We start from the raw sequence: 26898 nt of genomic DNA, 5'->3' as shown, positions 1-26898 counted from the left end.
TTATTAATTGGAAAGGTGTCCAAAATCATTAATGATCACTGGTAGCCCAACTGAATGTGGTCAAATTTGGTTAGATCAAATACGGATATTTACTTTGCAGATGTCAGCATGTGATAACTGATACCTGTTAGTCCAAGGTCCCTATATGATCGTCAAGAGAAACCGGCACAATCAGTAGGAGATTCATTCAACATCTTTCAAGATATGAGGATCTCATCTACATAGGAGTCTACTGCTCTGAATTAGTTGTGGAAGGGGCCACCTCGTTCTTCTCATTGACTGCAGGAGGAGACGAGCCTTTTTGTCTCAACATTGTGAACACCTCCCTTCCTTCCTTCACTCATGTGGTAGGGTAACAAGGAGTCAATCTATACGCTAATGGATCTGGGCCTATTTATCACACATAAACCTAAATATATCCAGCATTAGGCAGGTGACTTGGGATGTAAAGTTTTGCTGTTCAGGCCACTGCAGTCTCTTATTCTTTCGTGTCCTTGTGTAGTTAATGGTGTGTGTCCACTTGCCAAGGGAAGAAAGATGGTTGTGACTTTTCTCCATGTGGCGTATCTTTTCATGGTAGGCATTCCTCCCGCTCACCTTCTCATGTCTCCACAGGAGAACACCTCTGCTATCGTCTGCTCTAGTGGAGGGAGGATGAATGATAACCACATTCCCATCAGGTGTCTTAGTGTCTTCATGGTGTTCTTGAATCTGCTTCGTTCCTGAAACGTCCTATTTTCTGTAGAATTAGTAACTGCTGATGCAACATCTGCTAAAGCATGTGCTTGTGGGAAGGTGACCTTTGCGGTTCTTTTCTTAAATTGAGGTGGTGAGTGCCCAAAAAGCTGTAGATGTGCATGACTATAGTCACTCATAGCTGGAGTAGGGACTGACCTCATCCTCTGAGTCTAAAAAGCTTTGCTCTATCACTTAAGAAAACAGGCCAGTACGGCAGCTGTGCAAAATTAAATCTTTGTTAAACTCTGTATCCAGAGATACTTTGATTTTGAGCAGGTCCTTACATGTGCTTAGGTTGGGCTATATGATAATTATACCTTCTATGGCAAGCATTATTGCTTGGTGATGTTTCAGTCTCAGGATATAAACTACAAAGCATGTACTACTCTAAAACAACAAATATCCAAAAGCAGTTACATACTTCTAGGGAATAAAAGTCTGTAGACAACTACACAAAATAATTTGATGTCTGGCTTAGGAAGCCACTGACTGGCAAATCACAGAAAAAGAGGAAATGTTCTTCACTTTTTGCATTTCAGGTGAGGTAGAGCTTTGAGCACAACTGGCTGTTGCGAAAGACAACAAGAAACAGCATAAAAATTAATAATTGGAAAAACATGTCCTGACTTTTTTGTTTTTCAGCCTAGTGCAATTAAATAAATTATCAACACATATGCAGGTCTTCCTTCTGTTGTGCCCAAACAGGAGAAGTCGGATCACTAATCAGATTGTTACCCTTTTCTGCAGTAAAAATAAAATGGTTGTCACCCTGTGCCTCACGTTAACATGCTTGTAAGAGGAAACAGCATTTGAGCCTCTTAGAAAGGAAACCCATTACCTACAAAAGAACACAATAAACATTTGTGCTCAGCCTCCATCAGGGTGATGCATATCTGTACCCCAAGGTTACTCATCAATCACCAGGCAAAATAAACAAGACTCAAGGGATTTGTTCTCGCCATATCCATTTGCAAAATTGCTGTGCTTAAGGGATGTCAACAGGAAGCTGGCAAGCTTCTGCTTGCAATAGTTAAGTTTAGTATTGGATTTAATTTGATCAGAGATGTTGCTGTTGAAGAAGAAGAATGCATAATGGGTGTAATACAATGGCTTGCCTTATTAGGTCTGTATTTTCTCCAGATCCACCTGATAGGTAACTGTAAATTGTTTTTGAGGCACATCAGAAAATGGATAAGTGATCTACAAGTTTTAAAACTGAATTGTTGCAGTTCTGTTTTGTTAGTAGTGGAGGGATAAGGTTGATGCTATTACACTGCAGTGCTATTACACTATATTTTATGTTCCCTATGTGATCTAACAAAGGGTCAGTGGAAATGAGGGTCTCAGCCACCATTAAATACGATGAGATATTTTACTGGTGACATGAAAAAGTAATGCTACTGGTTTTCACAAGGAGTAGATTCATGTGCTTTAAATTCAAATCATGTTCAAAGCAATATATTGATAATGATATGTAATTAACTGACAGTTGCTGAACAGTACATTCAGGTTCAAGATAAATTAATTCAACAGATAAACCTCAATAATACAGTTGGAGTAATACTAGGGGTGTGGGTCTCCTCTTGCACGCCCCTCCCATGGTAGATGTAGGTGCTCCAGATGTTCATGTGCTGGTGCCACACATACTGGGGTGAAATGCCCTGAAAGGTCACACTCAGCGCCCAGGGGTCCCCGCTCACCGCCCCTGGCTGTCTCTTGCTGGCCAGGTGCTGTCTCCCCATGGTGTCCCAGGAGAGGATACTTGTCCCAGCCTGGGCAGGGTGGTGGCGACACAGGGCAACTTCTGGCAGCACCAAACCAGGTTCAGACTGTTGCTCTTCTCACTGCAAGGTCTCTCTTCCCCCATTACACATTTCCAGGCTTCTTCTACACTTCTTTTCAAGCTGATTCCTTCTGTGTCAGTGGAGTCTCTGCAATTCCCTGCTTACTGTTTGGTCCCACTGATGGTCATCTTCATCGTCACCATAATGAGTTTTGGGCAAACACACTCCAGACAGTGCTGTGTATTTTTTCCACACACTCTGTGTTCTCTCACATTCATATATTAACAGGGCTTGTTGTTCAGGCCATTTGTCAAGGAGGGGACCCTGCAAGCTCTCCTGTAGCTCTTTGAACTGTTTGGTTTCCTGGAATAACCTGAACAATTTCATAGTTGCCAAATGGTGTTCTTCACCAAACCTTTGAATGACTTTGGGGATCATATGTGAAGATAAGCAACTGGGAAAACAGACACCTCTTGGAGACTGAAGGATTGCTTGTCCTGCACTAGGCACAGGAGCAGGAGCTCTCCTGGATGGGCTGCAGTGGAGGGGATGACAGCATGTGATGGGATTGAATGCTTCATGGAGGCAGTTGCTATGTGAGAGTTTTTCCAACTTTGCAGGGTGAGAGGAGGAGGAATGCATACATCATGTCCATACATTAAGATCATCACATCAGTCAGAACTAAGATTTTTCACTGCAGACCTTCTGTTTGCTTATTTATGTGAGAAAGCAGAATAGGTTGGCATACCCAGAGACCTCTGGAGGCCTCCCAACAATTGCACGCTAAACAAATACATTAAACTATGAAGTTCTTACAAATGCTCTAAAATGAACTCTTTTCCAAATGCAGTTTTTATCTTGCCTCAGGTAGCAGCAACGTGCATCTGTGCCTAAATGTCTCTTTATCTGTCAGCCAAACTGCCACCTCTGCTGCAGTTGCATGGAGCGTGTTGCCAGTACTGCTGGCATGGAAGCTAGAAATACTCAAGATTTATAACAAGTTATCAAAAGAATTTATAATAAATGGGGGTAATCACATCTGAACAGAGCAACTCATTCCTGCAGTAACTCCGCTGAATTACACCTGGGATAAATTTGGACCATTATTTATTGTGTAAGTGTTAGCAGCCCAGCATGGTAACAAAGACAGCGTGTCTGGGGATCCAGATGAAAAAGATCCATGTGGTCTTTTTTCCCCTGACTGTTTCTCATATTGTTCACAGATGCAAGTTTCTGCTAAAAATTAACAGTGAAGCTGATGACTTTGTTTTTATTGAGCTGAACATGTCAAACAACTTGCTTTCCGTTCTCAGAAGGTTTATTTTGGCCTATCTTGAGTCTGAGAATTAAACCCTACAGCCGTTCCCAGTACTGATAACCAAAATCACAAAGGAGACCATCCCAAAATCATGAAGCAGTATAACAAATTATGAGGTTTTTACAGAAGAAAAAGGTCTCCTAAGGATTTTTAAACTTTTGAACTTTTTGGGTTCAAGGAATACACAATATTTGTTTGCTGTGAAATACTTTCTGCCAGGCATGTGGGAAACACATGAAAAACAGAAGTTGTTTGATATTTCCATACTGTCACCATTCTTGGAGCTGGAGGTTTAAAATAAATGTCAAAAACAGCAAGAGTTTTAAGAAAATTGTCAAGGTAGGTAGCACAGCTTGAATAGCAAGCGACTCAAAGGCAGCGGTCCCATCTTTTCTCTTAGACAATAATCCCAAACAAGCAATGCTTGCAGGGAATGCCATGTTTTGTGAGGTGAGTAATTCTTCTCATTTTGTGAGGTTATAAGTAGCATCTCAGTTTCTTAGCTCATTGCATTCCCTGGTAGTTGGGATGTTTATTACTACAAGATCTAGAAATACCATTAAGCACAAGCACAATGACTTTTGTTCTTATGAGTATGGCCTGATGAGAGAGTTCTCTCTCCTGTGAGAACTGTTCCTGATTCGGGGGGGTTGGTTGCTGCAGCCAAGGTACAATATAGTATTTTCCTGAATTTTTTGCAGACTTGCCTTAGAGCAATTGATTTGGGAAAGTTGCAGCAATTAGAGTGCTGAGGGAGGTGGCAGAGGTGCTCGCCAAGCCACTCTCCATCATTTATCAGCAGTCCTGGTTAACGGGGGAGGTCCCGGACGACTGGAGGCTTGCCAATGTGACGCCCATCTACAAGAAGGGCCGGAAGGAGGATCTGGGGAACTACAGGCCTGTCAGCCTGACCTCGGTGCCGGGGAAGATTATGGAGCGGTTCATCCTGAGGGCGCTCACAAGGCATGAGCGGGATAACCAGGGGATCCGGCCCAGCCAGCACGGGTTCATGAGAGGCAGGTCCTGCTTGACCAACCTGATCTCCTTCTATGACCACGTGACCCGCCTAGTGGATGAGGGAAAGGCTGTGGATGTGGTCTACCTGGACTTCAGCAAGGCCTTTGACACCGTCTCCCACAGCATTCTCCTCGAGAAGCTGGCGGCTCACAGCTTAGACAGGTGGACTCTGCGCTGGGTCAAAAACTGGCTGGACGGCTGGGCCCAGAGAGTTCTGGTGAATGGAGTTACATCCAGTTGGCGGCCGGTCACGAGCGGTGTTCCCCAGGGCTCAGTTTTGGGGCCGGTCTTGTTCAATATCTTTCTCAATGATCTGGAGGAGGGGATCGAGGGCACCCTCAGTAAATTTGCAGACGACACCAAGTTGGGCAGGAGTGTTGATCTGCTCGAGGGCAGGAAGGCTCTGCAGAGGGACCTGGACAGGCTGGATCGATGGGCCGAGGCCAACTGTATGAGGTTCAACAAGGACAAGTGCCGGGTCCTGCACTTCGGCCACAACAACCCCATGCAGCGCTACAGGCTTGGGGAAGAGTGGCTGGAAAGCCGCCTGTCGGAAAAGGACCTGGGGGTGTTGGTTGACAGCCGGCTGAACATGAGCCGGCAGTGTGCCCAGGCGGCCAAGAAGGCCAATGGCATCCTGGCCTCTATCAGAAATAGTGTGGCCAGCAGGAGCAGGGAAGTGATCGTGCCCCTGTACTCGGCACTGGTGAGGCCGCCCCTCGAATCCTGTGTTCAGTTTTGGGCCCCTCACTCCAAGAAGGATGTTGAGGTGCGGGAGCGTGTCCAGAGAAGGGCAACGAGGCTGGTGAGGGGTCTGGAGAACAAGTCTTGTGAGGAGCGGCTGAGGGAACTGGGGTTGTTTAGCCTGGAGAAAAGGAGGCTGAGGGGAGACCTCATCACTCTCTACAACCACCTGAAAGGAGGTTGTAGCGAGGTGGGGGTCGGTCTCTTCTCCCAAGTAACAAGTGATAGGACGAGAGGAAATGGCCTCAAGTTGCGCCAGGGGAGGTTTAGATTGGATGTGAGGAAAAATTTCTTTACTGAAAGAGTGGTTAAAGATTGGACCAGGCTGCCCAGGGAAGTGGTGGATTCCCCATCCCTGGAGGTATTTAAAAGACGAGTAGATGAGGCACTTAGGGACATGGTTTAGTGGGCATGGTGGTGTTGGGTTGACGGTTGGACTTGATGATCTTAGAGGTCTTTTCCAACCTCAATGATTCTATGATTCTATGATTCTATGAATTTGCAGCAATCCCAGGTTTCCCTGCTCTAGACAAGCACTCAGGTTTCTTGTGTGTTTTGATCACTGCTACCGCCTAAATACACCCAGGTGTAAGCCCTCTGAGGGTTATTTCTGTTTTTCTCTTCAGTCACCATTGAACAGCAGAGAGAGGGACTATCTACTCAGAGTTTTTTCCTTTCTGGTTATTTTATTTTTTGCTGTGGATGATTTTAGTCCTATTTAGCTTTCTTTTTCCTTATAGGCTAATCATAGGAAAGCATAGTTTCATTTATCAAAGTCATCCACATATTTCACTTCTTCTCAGAGGAGCTACTATGCTGTCATCTTTGAACTTGAGCTCAAAAAAAAAATCCAAGAAGGGGAGGCTCAAAATGGTCTTATCACAGTCTGAATGTACCACTTATCTCATTTTTAAGTGTCTTACTTTTAGACAGGTTTTTAATGGGGTTATTTAAGTAGAGGCTTTTTTTAAACTTTTGGGTTTCTGCTCTTATAACTAAGAATGTTCTGAAAAATGAGTGGAAGGCTGGGAAAAGGCCTGTTGTGACTATGCTGCCTTTTAGATGCTCATGAGCAATGAGGGAAGAGGAAGAGGAGAGCAAGAGAAGACAAAGAGATGTAAGTGTTTTTTCAAAACAGCAAGACTAAAAGGAGGACCTCCTCGGCTGTATCTACCCAAGCCTCTAAAGAGCCATGCATGACATCTGACTGATCGGAGAGGCGACCACGCTGAGGATATTCAAGCAGCAAGTTTAATAATTTCTAAAATCCTTCCAATTCAGCTGTTTCTTTGCACATGGCACCGAGTCATAGCATTGCTTGTGATGGTTTTGGGGTCACACCCTGTCCTAAGAGAGACGCTGAGAGATAACAGATGACTTGCCAGGAGGAGGGGACATTTTAGGACAGCAGGGGAAGTGGTAAACATATAAATAACCTTTCCCACCCTGCATGACCTGCCTGTGTGCCCTGCCTCGGGCAGTTAGAGATAGGCGGAGAACAGTAAATCATTCTGCCCTTGCTCCTCCCAGAGGAGAAACACGTGAATGTCTCTGGTGATGGGCTTGTCAGGAACATTTTCTTCACCTCAACAATATGAGTGATTCTGCAAGGGCTGTGGGAGCTAACACTTGTGAGGAAATAATTTCCAATATTACTGAAAGCCATCAGCGTCACTCCTAAGTGCAGCCTGTCCCTTTACCTAATCTCACATGCCTGCAGCGCCATTGCCCGATCTATTTTAAAATGCGCTCATTGACACAGCACATCAGCAGCCTCCCTTGCTGGCCCTGACTTGTGTCATAGCACAGAAGTACCGGTCAATCATTATGGCACAGGTGGCAGTTCTGTGTCACAAGGGATGCCACCTTTAACACTTTCTACTAATGTATATAAACCAGTCTATAAAACATGTGCTACTCAGTCTGTTGCATGCTTTAATATCTTATACCTATGAATCAATAAGTGGCACCTTAACTGCAGTAATGATGACTATGCAACACTGCAGGTACAGACTTGACTGGCTAGATTAATATCAGTTCACAATGCTTTAGGAAGGAGATAAAAATAATAGTCAGAAGAAGGGGGACACCTTCGCTGCATGACTATGAATAGGGCATTGGGAGATTGCATGGCACTGCTGCTGAAGGTCAGTAATATGCAGTAACATGATGAAGTGACTATTTAGTAATAGAAAAGTATAGGGAATACTTAGGAAAATTTTCATTGCTGCATATAAATCAATGTTACATCTCAACCTTGATTCCTACCTTTTTATACTGTATCATAAAAAAAGATATAATAGGAGTAGAAATGGTTCAGAGAAAGGTGATCAAAATGGACTAAAGAAAGGGAAGGTTTTCTTTTGGGGTTAGGCAACGATGGCACCTTCAGACTGACCGCATAGAAAACATGCTTTATTCAAAAAGAAGGAATAAGGTTATGTACAGGGAGTAACTGGATAAAATGATCTCACTAATGTTATCCAGATGGTCAAACCTGGGACCTTATAAATCTACTAAAGCTTTAATGTGGCCAATGGCAAATTGCCATTTATAATTGCATTATTCCTTCCAAAAAACCCCAACAACCTTACACTGAAATCATCCCACCATGGGTGATACTGTCTTCAGATGTAATGGTCACTGTGCAGTCTGCAACTGAATCCCTGATTTATTCACTTCTACAATTGCCGATGATGCCTACTCTGCAGCTTGTGCAGACTAAGGACCAAGGTGCAAGCCTTTGCTATTTTTTGCTAGGCTCTTTATTTAACTGTAACCCTTTTCACTTTAGGGAGATGGACAGCACGGTCTTTCCAAAACTAGACAGACAACACTTTGGTTTCATAGAATCATAGAATAGTTTGGGTTGGAAGGGACCTCTAAAGGTCATCTAGTCCAATCCCCCTGCCGTGGGCAGGGACATCTGCAACTAGATCAGGTTGCTCAGAGCCCCGAACTTCCAACCTGACCTGGAATGTTTCCAGGGATGGGGCATCCACCACCTCTCGGGGAAACCTGTGCCAGTGTTTCACCACCCTCAGCATAAAAAATTTCTTCCTTAGATCTAGTCTGAATCTACCCCCCTTTAGTTTAAAGCCATTCCCCCTTGTCCTGTCGCAACAGGCCCTGCTAAAAAGTTTGTCCCCATCTTTTTTATAAGCCCCCTTTAAGTACTGACAGGCTGCAATAAGGTCTCCCCGAAGCCTTCTCCTCTCCAGGCTGAACAACCCCAACTCTCTCAGCCTTTCTTCACAGGAGAGGTGTTCCATCCCCCTGATCATTTTTGTGACCCTCTTCTGGACCCGCTCCAGCAGGTCCATGTCTTTCTTCTGCTGAGGGCTCCAGAGCTGGACGCAGGACTGCAGGTGGGGTCTCAGCAGAGCAGAGGAGAGGGGCAGAATCCCCTCCCTCGACCTGCTGGCCACGCTGCTTTGGATGCAGCCCAGGATACGATTGACCTTCTGGGCTGCGAGCGCACATTGCTGGCTCACGTCCAGCTTTTCGTCCACCAGTACCCCCAAGTCCTTCTCGGCAGGGCTGCTTTCAATCCCTTCATCCCCCAGCCTTCAACCCCCATCGGGGGTTGCCCCGACCCAGGTGCAGGACCTTGCACTTGGCCTTGTGAAACCTCATGAGGTTCACATGGGCTCACTTCTCTGGCTTGTATAAGTTGCTACTTCTTCTTTGATGTCTGTGGAAAGGTGCTGATTTATATTACATGAGAGCCTTGTCTCTTTTGTTCAATACCTATTTTCAACATTCTCTGCCTAAAGGTCTGTTTGGCCTTTTTGCTATTATAGCATCCAGAAAGGGAGGAGCCTTGCTTAAACACACTTGAAGACCTTCCTTCATTGAAAAATTTACATGGAAGTCATTGAGCTATAAAGTTGAAGTTCAAAAAGTGCAGTCTCTCCTGACTGCTATCACATGCTTCCCCTTTTTCTGTCTGTTATTAATATTTGAGCTTAAGCACCATAGACTTGTATATTTTTCATCCTTGACTTGAGTCATTAACCTGTACCTAGCTCCATGTTCCTCTAATTGGGTTTTAAACAGGTTGGTCCCAAATCTTTTCTATGTCCCTCTAAAACAGGATTACACATAGACTGCTGACAAATTAAGCCAGGTCTGCTGCAGGCTTCTATTCATATGAGAACAATAGGATTTTGTGCAGTATATCATCTGTACTACAAACAACATTCTCTCCCCAGCCATCCCCTAACACTCCAGAGACATAAAAAATAATATGGCAGAGAGAAACAGTGGGAAAGAGGAGGAAGGAAATTAATGAGCAGAGGCAGGGGAAAAAAGAGGTCTTCTGAGCACAGATGTTTAATGAGATAGAGAGGTGATGCATTGATGATACACGTGCAACGTGGAAGGAAAAGGAGATATAGAAAGGGAACATCTTTTTACAAAAACTGCCTATTACATAACAGATGGAAGAGTGAATACTGCATTGAACTCACTATCAATAATATTGCTTAAATTGGTTGCTTTGTGATGCTTATGATATACAGGTGATAGAAATCTCTAGTGTTTTGGTAGTGTCTTAGGCAACACGACAAATAAATAAATTTGAATAGTAGACCTACAGTTCAATTGCATCTTCTCACAAATAGCCTTTAACTCCAGATCCTCAGGACTGTTAAATAAGGAGCTGTGCTGATATGCTGGTGGCGGTTGTGAGACAGATAGCAACCTGGATGGCACAAGCTAGTGTGCAAGTTCAGAAGGAAACCTCTCTTTCCTGGCTATATTTAAATATCTAGAGGATGACTTCAATGTTATATGTAGAAGAATCCATTATGGTCAGTAACCAGCAGCATGGTTCTGGCTATGACAGCCTGATGTGTTTTCTACCAGCAGAGGACATCTCAGTGGCACAGAGTAGGACTTTTGTTTATGTTTGAGCTTGAGGATTTACGTGTGGTGATGAGTGAAAAAACAGCAGTGGTAAACTATGTCTCTGCCCATTGCCTGCAACAGATGATAATTGTATCAAATGGGTTTGTCAGTAAAAGTTAATGACCAAAACTTTCTGTACAGGTTTCACTTACTGTCTGGTTTTTGATTTATGCTGTGATACCTTTGGCTATAAAACCAGGGCTTTTTTGGTAAGGTATCAATAAATATTCATGAACCCCAAGCAAAAGGCAGCAAGCCGATTCCATGATTTCTGGAAATATGCTGGTGTAAGGCAGGCTTTTCTTTATATTTATGTGATAATTTATTAGCAACAGTTATTACAGGATTTTTGAGTTTGTTCCAGAACCTAAATGTAACCCACACTCTGCTCTACAGTCCTCAGAGGGTAAAAATATCCCTGCAAAGTCCTAAACATCTCCACCTTCCTGTGCCTTGTTGGAGGGTCTTTTAGGCAGAATTTGGTCTGTCATTTAGGCAGAATAACCAAGTTACAGGGAGCTGTGTTTCCTGGCTGTCAAGCTTAAAGGGACTCCAGTGGGACCAGTATCAGCATAAGGGATCTACCATCTGTGCTAAAGAGGATGACAAGGACTCATATTAATGCTATAGTAAAGCAATGTGGATCACTGCGTATGATACAGGACTGATTTTTTCATCTGTGATACCACAATTGACTTTGCATGTTTATGATCATGGAGAGTATAAACATTTGGAGTTACCCAGACTTTTGGATCATTCAGCTGAAAAACTGGAGAATTTGTGCTGATCTATGTTCTAAAGCTACTTCAGGAGGCTAAGGAAAGTCTCTGTTAAAGTGCAAAATGTTTTTATTTTCAGCTTCTGTAACGAAACTCAGATAAAATGCTTTGCATTGCTGGACACAAAATATGAACCAAAGACTGTTCTGCCAATGCTAATGCTCAATAGGTCAGCAACAGAACAGCCTGTAGAAAAATCTAATGCACATTTTTCAGCATTCAAAACCTTATTCCTTACCATGGTTTATAATGGCCGAAGGACATAATATCAGTGCTTCACTGACTTGGAGGCAGAGCCCCAGAGAAGATGCCCTAGTATTGCAAAACTCTATGGCATCTAGCACCTTCAGCTTTCCAACAGATGCTCACAAGTGGAGATGACACAGACCTGCATGGTTTGTTGGCAGGTACCTTGTGGCAAAAACTTCAGAACCTAGCTTGACCAGAACTGAACTTGATTTGCTTTCCTTGAGTTTGCAAGTAAAACCTAGTTTGATGAGGGACTTTTCCTCTTACAGAAATTCCAAAGAACATAAAATTCCTCTTCCCTGCACCTGCACTGTTTATTTCTTATTCACAGCTTTCTTTTTAATGTTATGCAAGGTTTTTGACCTTTTTCCCCTGAAAAATCACCAGGCTACTGATAACAAGAAATCGAAGCCATCAAGTGCACTTCCTCCTCAAGGAGAGATAAAGACCATGAAATTACCCTCATCAGGGAAGATTTTTATTTGCCAACAACTTGGAAAGAGCTTTGAATGATGAAAACACCATCACCTCCTTACGTCTTTTCAGAATGATTTATTTCCTTTGTCCTTTAACATCTAACAGTGATCTTGATTCAAATTGAAAAATCATCTATCATCATTCACTTGGGTGTTAAAGGACAAAGAAAATACATATAGTAGAAAAAAAGACAGAGCCAAGTCTTCATTGTCTTTTCAGTCGCTACCATGTTAATTTGGTACTTGTTGGAAGGTTGAACAAAAAAAAATTGGTTATGTCCTTCAGTGGGGTAAAAGGAGCACTTTTTTGAGTTAGCTCAAAGAAGTTAGGAAGTCCATCCTCCATGTCATCTGTAAATCATAGAATCATACAATCATAGAATCATTAAGGTTGGAAAAGACCTCTAAGATCATCGAGTCCAACCATCAACCCAACACCACCATGCCCACTAAACCATGTCCCTAAGCGCCTCATCTACACGTCTTTTAAATACCTCCAGGGATGGGGACTCAACCACTTCCCTGGGCAGCCTGGTCCAACCTTTAACCACTCTTTCAATAAAGACATTTTTCCTCACGTCCAATCTAAACCTCCCCTGGCGCAACTTGAGGCCATTTCCTCTCGTCCTGTCGCTTGTTACTTGGGAGAAGAGACTGACACCCACCTCGCTACAACCTCCTTTCAGGTAGTTGTAGAGAGCGATGAGGTCTCCCCTCAGCCTCCTTTTCTCCAGGCTAAACAACCCCAGTTCCCTCAGCCGCTCCTCACAAGACTTGTTCTCCAGACCCCTCACCAGCCTCGTTGCCCTTCTCTGGACACGCTCCAGCACCTGTGCATGATATTAAATCAGTGCATGATATTAAAGACTTACTGAATCCAGCTAGGATATGAAAGCCCTATTTCAAATCTATCTCAGCAGGAAAAATCTGAACACCTGCCTACACCTGATGTAGGTGAACAGACCAATCTGAGGAAGGGATGAGGCTAAGAGCCTCTCAAACCCTAGTTCAGAGGCTACCGCAGCCAAACCAGAGCAGGGAGTGTCGTATTTCAGGGTAGGTATGTGTTAGCAGCAGTGACTCTTCTGGAGGAAAGACTCATACTTTGGGAGAGTACTGGGGTTTTTTTACAACATTCAACCTCAGAGCTGACTTGGGCTGTCTGCTCCACTGCACTGGGAAGAAATTTGGAGAAACCCAGTATTTTCCTGAGAACTTTTATCATCTTTAGTCACACACAGTTCCCCTTAACTCACATAGCAGTGGCAGCAATACAAAGCAAAGGCTTGGACCTAGGAGTTGTACACGTTGTGGACTCAGCTCTCCTGGCTTGCCAGCTGTCACGCGTAAGGCCCATAATGTACCTCTGTCACAGTTTGCCCATTTCCAGAAGTCCAAATAGATTCAGATACATTTGTATAGAAAGGGTAATACCTCCCTGCAGAGAATGTTTCTATTTTTAAGGAGACTGTGTATTTGTTTTGCTTGCTCTTGCAGTCACATGCTTAGACGTCCTCTGCTCCAGTCCACCTAGCAGCTGCACATGGAAGCAAAGTCCACGTCAAGCACTGCTGTTTATATCCTAATTAGCAAGGGAAAACCTTTGCTCCAACATATCTAATACAGAGTTAAAAATGGGAAACAACCATTGTTTGACAATCTGGTATATAATTTAATGGAGTAACTACTCACGGCCTTAGAGCACATAGGAATGGAAAGGGCAGTGGCAGACTGAAATGTTTGTTTCATCATCGCAGGCAAACTGTGTTATGGACAGCTAGTTCAAAGGTTCCATGCCACATAACATGAGTTGCAAACTTCCAGGAGATTGCTAGCAAACCAAAGGCAAAAAGACTAGAAGCTGCATCAACGCCTTTTTTGTGTACTCAGTTTAAGAGCAAAAGAGCGCAGTTCCATTTGAAGGCTCTGGAAACTTCAGGATCCCACAGAAAAGGGCATTGCTGATAATGTAGATACTGGCAATAGCAGAGGATTTATGCATTGAAAATGCCTGCATGATGCATGTCCTCTGCTACAAAGGAAGGAAAAACACTTTCAGTTTTGTGAAATTTCCCTTTGCTGAATAGACCTCACCTGCAGGGACAAACTTGATGCAAATAATATTGTGTATTGACCTGCCAGCAGGTAAGACAGCCTTACCAGTATATTTAATTGCATCCATCACCGCATTTCCATAATTTACAAATATTCTCTGGGCTTGCTCTGCACGGAAGCAAGAGTTCCTTGTGTCCCAGTTCTCAAAGCTGTCTGTCCTGAATCTGTACTGAAGGTATGTTTCTGTCTTCCTTTACCACCTGGATCACTACAGTCTTCACTACCAAGCATGTTTTTGGCTCAAGCAATAGCGATTTATGTGTGTTAAACAAAAGCTCAAGGCTTTACTCCTTGTTACTGATGGCTCACTCAAGCATGTAGTCCGATGTGAGCACTGATTAAGGACTCTGAATGTCCCTTCTGGGAATACTTGTGGAAGGAGTGGGAAGGATGGACTCACCCCAGCATCCTTTTGTGCAAGATCTGAGTGATTCATATATTCTTGCTTACATAAAGCAGCATAAAAAGCTGTCAGTGGAAATACCAAAAGGAAAATTATGCCAGGAAAATTATGATTTAAATTAATTCTGTGAATTCTGATTTACAAATCTATGTTTTTTTCTCTGCATTTCATCACTATTTGGGCTTATTCTTTGGACAACATAGTCTGATCCTTTGTTACTCAGTGATTACAATTGACTATCATGTTATTCCTCCTCTTCTCTTGATTGTCCCTCATTCTATTTATTCTCCAAATAACTTTACTATGGTAATTTTAGGGTTTCCCAACTCAAATCTTTTGCAGATCCCAGAGTTGTTTCATTGGCTATACAACTGTCTTCAAATATGTAATTTATCTGACAGGCAAATATGACACCACTCTTTTTTTTTTTTGCCTTGGCATTGATTTTAAAATACCACACAAAATGTTAAAACAGTAGGTGTTAACAGGGAAATGGTGCATAAAATTTGGTTCTGGCACTTTTTTTTACAAGGAGTAGTTGTATCCTGATGACTGTTTTCAAAGGCATTTTCACAAAGCCCTTGGATTTTAATAAGAAAACAAATTGAGTAGTCAGGCATTGGGGAAATGAAGGGTGAACTTGTAAGTATCTTTTGGTCAATACTTGGCAGTGCTTCATTAATTATAATTGTTATTATTGCTTCTAAAAGCACCTTCTAAGACTTATCCCAAATAAAGTTTATATCTCCAATAATTTATTTCTTAAATATTTTTTTCGCCCTGCAGTCATGTAGTACCCAATTGTAGTCATTATTACATCTGACTTGTTCTGCCTAACAGAGGAATTAGTCACTCAGGAGGCCTTTTCCATTAGTGAAAAATATTCTGTGTTAACCACTATTTAAGTGGAAAAGCTCATACGTGAAGTGCTCAAGGTGAAGGAAATCAGGAGGAGAGGGGAAAGAAGGGTCTGTGGTGTAGCCACATGAGCTGGTCTTGGGTAGGAGATGTGCTAGAGGCATCAGCTTTGGGCTTCTAATTGAAGTCATGTTTCTTCTCTTGGGATTGTCTCTGTGCCTTGTCTGCAGGGAGAATGCAGGAGCTGGGACATGGTTCAGTATAAGAAAATACTTTCAAGCTTAGGTGAGAGATTAGTGGATCTCACTCAAATGAAGCACTTGGTCTTGAGCCTGCTCTGCAAATATATTATGAGAGGGCATGGAAACAGCGTTTTCATGCCCAGCTCAGTTGTGGGAGAGGGTTCACGTTGATAGATAGTTTAATAGGTTCTCTTAATAGAGAGGAGCAGGAAAAAGTGTTTCTGCAGTAGGAAGGTGTTAGAAAACTTCCCAATCTGCTCTGGGAAATGTCAGCAGCTTTGGGGGGATATTTGAGTATCTGAGTGTGAATTCTGAGTTTCTGGCTGTGGGCTGTGTTGGGATGGGATTGAAGTGCCTCCAGTTTTCAGCTCTGGTTTGCACCAGGTTGCTGTAGCCCCATCTGTTGTATCAAAGTTGAATGCCTTGAGCACCAGACTGTTCTTGTATCTTCTATTACTGCCAGAAAAAGATCCATTGCTGATACGAATAAAATCTATACTGTTCTTTGGGGACGCTTTCACCAGTAAACTTTTATAAATAAATCAGTGTTTTCTTACTAAAAAAAAGTTACAAGAAAATTCATAACTAGTTCCATTCCTTGATAAGTCTCATCTATATGGTTCTCTTGAGGGATTTCAAAATGTCTTTGACATGAATCACTGGACAAATGTAAGTTACCACTATCCCACCTGAAATGTTGATGTAGAGTTACCACATGCAGAGGGAACTTAGCTCAAGCCATGGTCTTAAGGGGCTAAAACATTTTCAGCAGAAAAGACTCTGTTAACTCAAGATCTAAATAATTCTTGCTGTTATTTAGATCTGTCTTGACTATGCTTGCAGTTACCACAAGAAAAAGTACCTCATGATGGGGAAGGAGCATACCTTATCAGTAGGCTGCTCAGTTCTGTTCTTGCTGTAGTGATGGACCACGGCTCTAATTCCACCCTTCAGAGAACATAAGTGGCTTTATAGGAGCAGTGCCTTTGTGCAAGGCACGGAGGCACTGAGGTGGCATGAAGAAGGATTTGCTGTGTGTGTTGGACAGAGTTAGAGAAGCAACCTGACAAATGCAAAAGGGTGGAGGGGGAAAGCGTTACTGCAGAGTATAGTCTTCTCCTTTTCAGGTGGAGAAAGTGCTGATGCATAATTTATTATTTAGCATTCAATATCCAACCCCTTTTTAGAACTTGCTCACGGTGGGGGATGCATTCCCTTCCAATGAAGTGCTTTCTCTGCCCAGATGGCTGGGAGTTTGCAAAATACATTGGGCAGGCGTGGGAGCAGACTATCAACCTCCTGTGCTTATGCCAAGGCCAAAGGCTTCTGTTCTAGCAAGCTCTGCACTGGGAAGAGCATTGGAGAGCTCCCTGCAGCAGCTGCTCACAAATGCCAGGAAGGAAAGTCCAGAAGTAAAAAGGGCTGTTTCAGAGCAGTAAGCTAAAGGGATCTTAACTGACTCTTTGGAAGATGGTAATGCTACAGATTGCCACGGGTGAGCAAGGTAATGCATTTTCCTTTGTCGACTGGGAATAAAATCTCAGCTTAATTCAGCTGAATGGGAGAAACTTCTGTTTGACTTTGGTGGTATCAGGTTGTCACTCAAAGTGTTGAGGTGGTGACTATGTCTGTAGGTTATATTTCAGAGGAAAGCAGGTTTGTGCCACGCTGTGGCATGACTGGTCTGTGTTACATTGTGCATATCGGTTTGTGCCATAGTGGTAAAATACACGGTGGTTATGAGCAGCTCTCAAGCTGCCAAATTTCCTGGAACTTATCATCACTGTAGTGGTCAAAATACACCTGGAAAATTAATTTCTCAGGAAAATTCTATTTCCTGGACCAAAATAAAGTTTAAAACAGTCCTGAAAAAAATGTTTCTGGGCAGGACGTCCCACGGTGCACTGTGAGAGGAAGGGTGTAAAAATGGAAGATGGATGTTTGATCCCTTCTATGCGGCATGCCATCGCCTTCCACACACCAGTTGTTTGTGGTTCAGACTGGCTGGATGGTGTTTTACATGGGGTAGTTGGGAGAACTTCTGGGCTTCTCCACTGTCAGCAGTCCTGATAACATCATGTATATGTTTAAGGGGATGAGATGAAGTCGTTTGTGATTCAAACTGAGATCTCCTCTCATCTCCCATGGACCTGTTCCACGGAGACAAAAAGATTTACTGACGATCACCTGGCATTTCCTTTGCTATATTTCATCTAACTGCTCCTAATTATTTCCTTAGGGAACATGTGCCGGTTCCCCTGGCTTATAGATGGTGATGTCACCATTTCTCTCTATATAGGATGCATTCATGGGATGAATGGAACAAAGGGAAATCATGGGTTTTTTAGATGTGTTCTGAAATTTGTCCTGCCTTTAAATAGTTCAGTGAAGTTCTGGGCATAAAAAGAGCAGTTTCAGTTCAGGCAAAATAGGTCACTATTTTTATTAGTGTATAATACAACATTTCAAATCTATAAAATGAAAAATGGTTCCTACAAGGTAAAATTGTAAGTTTTTATTCTAAAAATGATGAAACTGGACATTCGAATATCACAAGAGGTATCCTGCTCGACCCTTTACTCCCCTTGAATCTCTCTCTGATGTCATTTCACAAAGTGCTTGCTTGTCTATTGAACAGGATTTTCTGTTCAGAGATGTCTCTGGACACCTTTTTCTATCATGTCTATGCTGAAGAAGCATAGACAACAATGCAAACGTGTACAGAGATTTTTTTCAACCTGCTCACCCTCATCCCACCTCAACTGCTCTGGCCAGCACTAAACTTCCTAAATAGGACCAGAGCTTAACCAATGCTTATTTCTTGGTGGCTGGTCACATACAGGCAGACTGACTACTAGTCGTGCATTCAGAAATAAACTTTCTCTGGCTCCTTTGGCTTCTTTCCCACCGACTTCAGCTGGGGATGGAATGCAGGATTTAGCCATCTGAGTTAGCACGTGGACTTGTTTGGTTTAGTAGCTCCACTAACAACAGAATGGCTGGATTTCCTCAAGCCTTTAAATCTCAACAGCCGCAGCTTTTCCAGCCAAATTAGCAGTAACAGGAGGCGAGAGAGTGGCAATTCTGATGGAAGATGCTGCACTGCTTTTCCCCTTTGGGAATGGAGCAGAGCATCATGCATTTATATGTCTGCAAATGAGCAGGGGCCCATATCCTTCATGAGCAAATGATCCTTGGTGGTAACCAGTGGGCAGCTGGATTGGAATTAATAGATTATGCTCATACCAATAATTATGCAGGGAAAATAGCACAATTTAGAGCAATGGAAGTGAGGAAGAGTTGGCAAAACTGTAGCTTTTTAATTATTTTATTTTAAATAGGCATTGAATATGTCTTGATTGCTGAGCAAGGTGTGGGGGCAGAAGAAAACACCTCAGGTTGTGCATATCTCTCTTGATGCCAATAGCTTGGTCTCTACTTTTTCCTTCTAATGTTCTGGTTACTGCTGGGTGTGAAGTGCCTTGAATTACTTTACCATAATCAACAAAAAAATCATAAGGCAATTAGAATCCCTGAGTGCCCCTTCCACACATTAAGGTTAACTATTAGGGATGGACTAATATATACAAACTTGGTATTTCCTCTAGTGTATTCAAGGAGGTAAAGAGCGGAAAATTGGGAAAACTGGAAACTGCTCATCTGACTTGCTTCACTGTATACATGTGAAAATACTCTGAGAAAACAGATATGAAAAAGGTTGTTTTTCCACTCAAAGTTCCTAAATAAATAACACAAAGCCAGTATAAAGCCCAAAATATTGTAAAATAAGCAAGAAGCCTGTAGGCAGGCAATCAGAGAAAGGTTAGTCTAGTGGAAGGGAAAACTGGGCTGGGTAAGGTCCAACAGTGTATATTTACCTAACCTGGGCTGTGAGAGGTCTAGAGCCAAGTCCCTCTGCTGCAGGATGCTTGGGTTATTCTGGACTATTTTCTTTGTACCTCCCATGACTCAGACTCCTCCTTAACCCCTGTAAATTGATTTATGTACCTAGCAAGAAGTTTGAAGTATTCATATTTAGTATTTGTCTAATAACCAAACACAAAGAAGTAAAAGAGATAACTTTGGTGGGTTTGGCTGTATCTTCACTAGCTAATTAAATGGTGAGAGAATAGAATCGGGTACTTGAAGCCAACTGGCACAGAATGACCTGCATCTATGCTATTAAATTATCTTAACCTTCAAAGTAGGGTGACTGCATCCAAAGTGCTGATTAGGAATAGTTTCTGGCTTATGTTAACTTCTGAACCATATCCAGGAGTTGTCTGGGGGAACTGCATTTGGCCAGGGACCATTCTAACAATTTAACAGTATGTAGACAACTGTGTTTTGGCACCCAAGTGTGTTCACCAGCACAGATTAATTTTCCGGTGTGAGATTAGCATTTAGGAAGCTGTAGCATTCTTAAATGCACTCGCTGCTTTTGCAAATGCAAAATATTCCTTTCCATTGGCAAATGAGCATTTGGAGCATGCACTCCGAGTTATTTTTAATCAAATTCTAGCTTTTACCTGCACAATCCTTTGAAATAGTGACAGCAGCCTGGTTTCTGACCCTTTCCATAATTGCTTACTCCCAGCTATTTAGAAGGCCTCTCCAGTGTTACAACGTGAAGCTCAAATGCTCTTCCCTAGTTTGTCTCTTAGAGAACTGTGGAGAGGTTCAGGGCTCTCAGTAGAGCAGTCTTAATCAACAGCTGCTTAGTTTGCAATTCTTGACTTCTGTCTCTCCATAATGAAGAACACTCAAGTATTCATTATCTGATGCAAATGTGTGAGGGTGATTGCATGTAGAAATGGATGTGCCTGCAAATGCTCAGCTGAGGAGAATTGTGGAAATATTTTAAGATCTCATATGTTAGAATCAAAATTGTACTTTGGAAAGGTAGAGACAATATGATGATGGAATGCAAAGAAACTCTGAGGACTGCAGTGAAAGGAAGTCACTAGTTTATTTATAAGAAGTCCCGTTTTTGGTAGTAATGACTTTTAAGAAGTTCAAACAATGTGACAAATATAGTAGCAGCTAAAAAGGCAAACTTTAAAGAATTTCTGCTTCTAAGGTAGTCAGCAGTCTCTTCCATGACTGGGAAGTCCGTCCCAAGGGATGCATTGAATTCTTGTCCATTCTTTACTTACAGTTTTGGGAAAATGTTTTAAGATCTCTCCTATTATATGTGAAGCAAGAGAAAACTATAAGGTCCTGCCAGTGCATAGAGTAGGATTTTCTTTATTAACTAGAGGTATTCTTCAGCTCTGATGCTAGGGAATGGCATTTATTTATTAACATCATTCACTCTCTGGACACACAGGTCTATGAAACTTGCACTTCTTGTTTCCACAGCAGGAGGGGAGGCTGCTCTTGATCCATATCATTGCTTTACTTCTAGGCTCATTGGTGACAAGGAGGATGAGTCTATCACAGGAGACAGATTAGCTGAGGCTGGTTTATTCAACCTGACAAAACAACATCTAGAAGGACACAGATCACTGGAAAACCAGGCGAGGAGAAGCAAGTGGTGGGGTGTAACCACCAAGGAAATGAAGACTAAAAGCTAACAAACAGCATAAATATAACAAATAGCTGTAAACTGGTCATTTAGCCTATAAAGAGGAAGATAGCCGGAAACTTCTACAGAGGTGCAACGTGTAACATGGTTTCTTAAGAGGAAGCAGAAGTGGAGGTAAAAAACCCAACACACCCAGTGGTGGACACCACGCCAGTGTCCACCCACCAGCTTTGAGGCCAGCTTGCATGGAAAAGGCAGCATATCACAGTCAGGTGTGTCTGCCACAGCAGGGGGGCACATGCAACGGTCCTTGGCCTGTGCTGGCTCTGACTTGTGCTTCAGAAGGAACTGGTGGCCAAGAGGAAAAATTGGTGGGGGACTAGTCTAGCAGGTAGTAGGAGATGGATTTCCAACACTTGGGCCTGGCAACACCTAATTTGCTAATATGGACACAGCCTCAGCGTCTTCTTTCCTTTTGAGTTTTGAGAACAGAGCCTGACACACCTTTTATCACAGGGATTGTAACATTAAATATACAAAACAATAACCTCGTATTTCACACACTTTGTCCCTGTTTAAACGTGATGCTTACAGGGCAGTAATTGAAAAGCAAGGGAAAATGACAACAGCTCTTCATGCTGCGGGAGTTACATCTGTTATTTGACTAATTAGTGACACATAATGACCTGTATGAGCCTTGGCAATACAAGAGCTGCTTTAATTCTGGCCGGTCTCCATGAAAACATCCCAGTCTCACATTTCCCTTTGTGACTGCAGAGAGCTATGTGCAAATGTCGGTGCCGGGAAGCAATACTTCAGAGCAATGATACACTTCAAGGAAGAGGGTGAGTAAAATTGCTTTGAATGGACAGGCAGACACATCTTGCCCAGTTTCATTTACAACCAGAAGGAGGAAGTTTAGCCTCTTCTTCTTCACATGAGCCTGGACCAGTCTTATTCTAGTCCAATGGACTGGGCAGGTGCTCAGGGGAGAGCCCAAAGTGCAGAGGAGGTGAGAGGGCTCTGTTATATGGGACACTGTAGAACTGGATGGACTTGGGTTCCCTGATCTTTTACCCTTGTTTGTTTTGGTAGAGTTTTCCTTTTAGGCAAAATGTGTTTACCCAGCATGTTTCATTTAGATAGTGACTGATCTTATCTGGTACTAAGGAAGAAAACCACTATCACAGCAGAAACTGGCAGTTGTGAGTTAATATTTTCTTTTACACGTATCGATTACAATGTCAAAGATTCAAAATCAATTCACTTAAATGTTTCTCTAGGAAAAAAAAAATCTGTCAGTGCAGTGGAATATTGCCAAACTAGAGGAAAAAAAATCCTGACGCCCCCCGACCCCTGAATGCATGGATGCATGTGATGCCAATAAGAGAACGCTGCCTTGATATCAACAACAAAAATAAGGAGGATGAAAAATAGATTAGCAATGTATCCTATTTTGGAAATATATTTATTAAAGTATATGATGAATTCAGAAATTAGCTAAAATCATCATCACAAAACTTTCTGACTGCTTTCACAACTTCCCCAGCTCTTCTCTTGCATCCTTTTTTCCCTGTTGCAGGTCTATAAGCTTGCTGTCCTTCTGTTGTCCCAACAACATCTTCCACATTTCCTTCCTTCCATGGGATCCAGATTTACCAGCATCTCTGAGGGGATTTAGTGACAATACCCACCTCCCCATTGCTCCAGCAAGTGCTAAACCAACATCTGCATTTCCTGAAGTTGCAGGTGTGTTCTGGACCCTGCCTTGAAGGCTACCTCAGAACCTGCATGACTGTCCCTGCATTCTTTTTCCTTCCTCTCCTTGCAATCAGTAATTGAATAGGAAAGTCTATCAAACTACTAAAACCAGAGCAGGGCAATTTGCCGTTCACTTAAGGTACAAGAATCAGTAACATTTTGCTTTTTAGCTGCTTATACAATGGATTATTGATGTCCTGGATGACCAAAGGTCTCTTCCGTTTCCATGGACTCAACAAATGCTCCATGTACCTGTCCCAGACATTGTTTTCATGCCTTTAATCGTGAGAGATAGATGGTGTTGAGGCAAAAGACAGAAGGAGCATTGCTTACCAAATAGCTTTCAACTACAAGCAAACTGTTTCAAGTTCGGATTTTGTGTAGGTTGGATGTGATGTGTTGTTTAGCCTGGTTCTTGTTTTCAATCAGCTGGTTTCATTCATCCCCAGCTGACCCATGGGTACGAATTAAGCTGTATCTTCTGCATCTTTTCTCATGGAGCATAACCCACAGTCACTTACCCTGAAACATAGTGTTCTGAAATTATAATCCCCAATGTAGAAGTGAAGAAGTCTAAGCTCTCACTGAGAAAATGAGAAAGTCCAACTTGCTCTATTGCTTGGTGTTGTTTTTTCTGGTGTTCTTCCCTCTTTGTCTTTTTATTCTCAGGGCCAGCTGTGGTTGTGTTTCCCCAGAATTTAGCCCAGCAAGAGAATCAACAGAGAGTGGGTTTCCTGGAGGTCACTATGAATGGCTTCTATCCTTTGCACAACTTGCAAAGGATAAAACCGTGATACTAGTGCATGAGTAAAATTGCATGTGGACCACACTGACCTGCTACAGTGAGGCCCAAGGGTGCAAACAACTGTGGCTAGAAGAAGCCATTGACTTTGGGTACCCTACGGAACACACCTGAGACATAATTTTCCTGGACTTTGCAGTAAATGGAGATGCATGATTATACAGTGCTACCAGCAGCTGCAGGCTTAGGATCAAATCTTTAGAACTGTGTAAACCAGTGGCCACTAAGGCAAAACTGCAAAAAAACCACCTTCTGTGACATTTCCCCTCAAAGTTGTGTGGTCTAGGTTTTTTTTTCCTAAAAGATTATGGAATTCTTCATTTCAGAGAAAAGTCCGGTCTGGATAACAACAGAGCAAACCTTTTCAATGTGCCAGTAGTACAAAAAACACTGCGAAAATTTCAGTTCAAGTGAAAGGATTCTCTCTTAAAAAAAAAAGAAAAAAAAGAATCAAAACCCAAAACAAGATTTTCAAAACAATGTGTTTTGAACTAGACAAAGCATTATGTTCAAGTCAAAGTAACTGTACTTTTAGGCATATTTAGGTGTTAAAAGTTAATGTCAAAACTACAGCTATTTTATTTTGATTTTAACATGTTAAATGCTTCACTAAGAAAATGTAGGTATGAAATAGTTAATCTGTTTTTTCTGTCAGAAAAGCAACATAATGCAATCAAGACAAACTTGCCAGCCCTCATTTCCATATCTGGATGAGAAATGGCTTAACTAAGACTTGTTGCCCAGTTCCAGTCTGGACAAAGCTTTGTTGCTGATGATAGAAAGGGTTTTTTTCATTCCCAAAAGGCTTCGTGGTCTTAGGCGTTGATGGATGGTGAGAGGGAAACAGTTGCTGGGGTTGGGAGCTCTCTCTCAGTCCAGCCCTGTACCCTTGCCATATGCGGGATGTAGAAACCGTGCCGTTGGGACATAGACCCATTTTGCCTGGAGCCCGGCAAGCGCTTTGCTGCTCTCCGCCATCTCACATTACCTTCAGGGCACTTCTAGCTGCCCTGAAGCAGTCTCTGCTAGGTAAAATACTTATTGCTGCCTAGTTTGGATATAAAAAGATATTTTTTTTTTTGCTCTGTGGGCGAAACTACAGACACAAATGGGTAGACACAGGCTGAACAGACTCTTAAGCAAGCCTGCTGGCAGAAGGATGTTTGCAGCTTGCCCCATAGTGTCGTTCTCTGGTGCCCTTTGTGCTGGCATCTAGAAAGGCTTTTATGACTTCCACGAAGGTAGTTGCAGGAAGACCTCTTCCACTGGTATCTCTGGGCTCCTTTAACCTTTAAGCATTGCAAAGGAGCTGTGCTGCCGACACAGCCATCCTCCAGGGAATTCCCCAACTGATTGAAGCTGGGCCAAGAAAGTGAGTCAGAACTGCAGCAGACAAGGCTGCTCCTAACTCCTGCCTGCATTCGGCACTGCACGCCGCGTGCCAGCCAGCGAGGAGAAGCTTAATAAACGTAGCGAGGCATTAGGGATGTTTCAGACTCCCTCACTGCAGGGGAAGTGACAGCTATGGAAACAGGCTGTTTTTAGCAGCGGGCCAGAGAATCCTGACTTGAAATTTTTTCTGGGGAAGGCAAGCAGGCAAGTTCTGTGTATGTTTATTCAATTTGCTTGAAACTGGGTTGCAGGGGAAATGAAGCTTTTTGTGAAACTGTATCAAGTAGCTTTACCAAGAAATGGGAGAAATGGCTTAAATGTTAAAAATCCTGTTTTGATTTAAATGAAAAAATGGATTTTTTTTTTTTTTAGAAACAGCAGCTCATGTCAAAATTGGCTAACTTGAAAAAATCAAAATAATTTTAAATTAAATGAAACATGTTTTAGTCTGATGAAAAATGGATTAGTCTGAGGAGTTTCTTGTTGGTTTGTTTGACTGAAAAGAATAATTTTCTTTGGGCTGAACCAGATCTCCCTTTCTTTCTCCTCTCACTTACTTTTGTGGATTGACCACTGAAATTAAATGTTATTCACCCAGCTGTCCAAAAGGATCATGAGGCTGTCCCTGGTCTGGAAATGCAATAAGTGATGTCTCTACAGATTTTTTTGTCTTGAGCTCTATAGCACTATTAATGTTATTCCTGCACTATTAATGTTAACCCAACTCCAATCCAGGGTCCAACTCACAGCCTGATGACAGGGCTGTAATAGATGGGTATTGAACTACACCTTGTCACCAGTAAAGATCAGCTGTTGACTCTGTGCCCCTTTCCTGAGCAGGGCTTCCTAATCCAGATACTGTCCCATTGCACTGTCCCATTGGAGAAACCTGCATGTTGCTTACGAGTCAAAAATGTTTTTGATTGGCAAATGTCTGTGATGATGGTGAGGCCAGAAATTGTTAGTGATGAGTAAAAAATTGTGACTTGCAAGCAATTTATTGTAAGCAATGCCTAGAAGTCTTGGGTCAGTCATTAGAGACTGCTATTACATTTTTCAGTATCGTTATCTAAACCACCATCAGGAGGGAAATGGTAGGCCACTTGATGACCAAAGAACTATCAACATAATTATACTGTGATTAATTCCTTTCAAATCTGTAAAGCATTTAATGCATTCTTAAATGAAGCCATCCATAATTAGAAGCCTTCCAAAACACACAGGCATCGGAGCCCAAGAGAAGCTGATTAATTGTTAATGAGGTTCCTTCACTTACTAGACAGATTGGAAGAGGCAAGGAAGCTAAGCTAGAGACAGAAGCTGGCATCACTGTGCAGATTCAATGAAACTGCTATTTGCCAGACCAAACTTCAGTGATGCGACTTCTTGTCGTCCAAGCCCTGTGACAGAGCCAGTTTTGGCCATTAGGGAAGTGATTTCTGCTTTTCCCATAATTCCAGTAACAGATGAAATGAAAATTGTCCCAACTTGACTGATGCTTCTGGAAACTGTAGAATAAGATTTTCATCACCACACTGCTAAATTCATGCTCAGCTGGACAAAACCAGTGGTGTTTTGTAAAGTGTACGTACACGGACACATTGTCCATGTACATTGTCAGTAAGTGTGATGTTTCCAGCAAATATCCAGCTTGCTCTGTACATACACGGATCTGATGACACTGACATCAGAACAGGCAGTATAGTCTATCTGGAAGGGGAAAAGTAAGAGCTATAGATGGGTATACATGGGGAAAGCACATAAAGGGGAACGTGCTGTTT

The sequence above is a fragment of the Aptenodytes patagonicus genome, chromosome 3 (assembly GCF_965638725.1).
Source record: "Aptenodytes patagonicus chromosome 3, bAptPat1.pri.cur, whole genome shotgun sequence".
In the NCBI taxonomy this organism is placed as follows: Eukaryota; Metazoa; Chordata; class Aves; order Sphenisciformes; family Spheniscidae; genus Aptenodytes; species Aptenodytes patagonicus.
The sequence above is the reverse complement of the archived record's forward strand: the minus strand, read 5'-3'. Positions refer to the sequence as shown.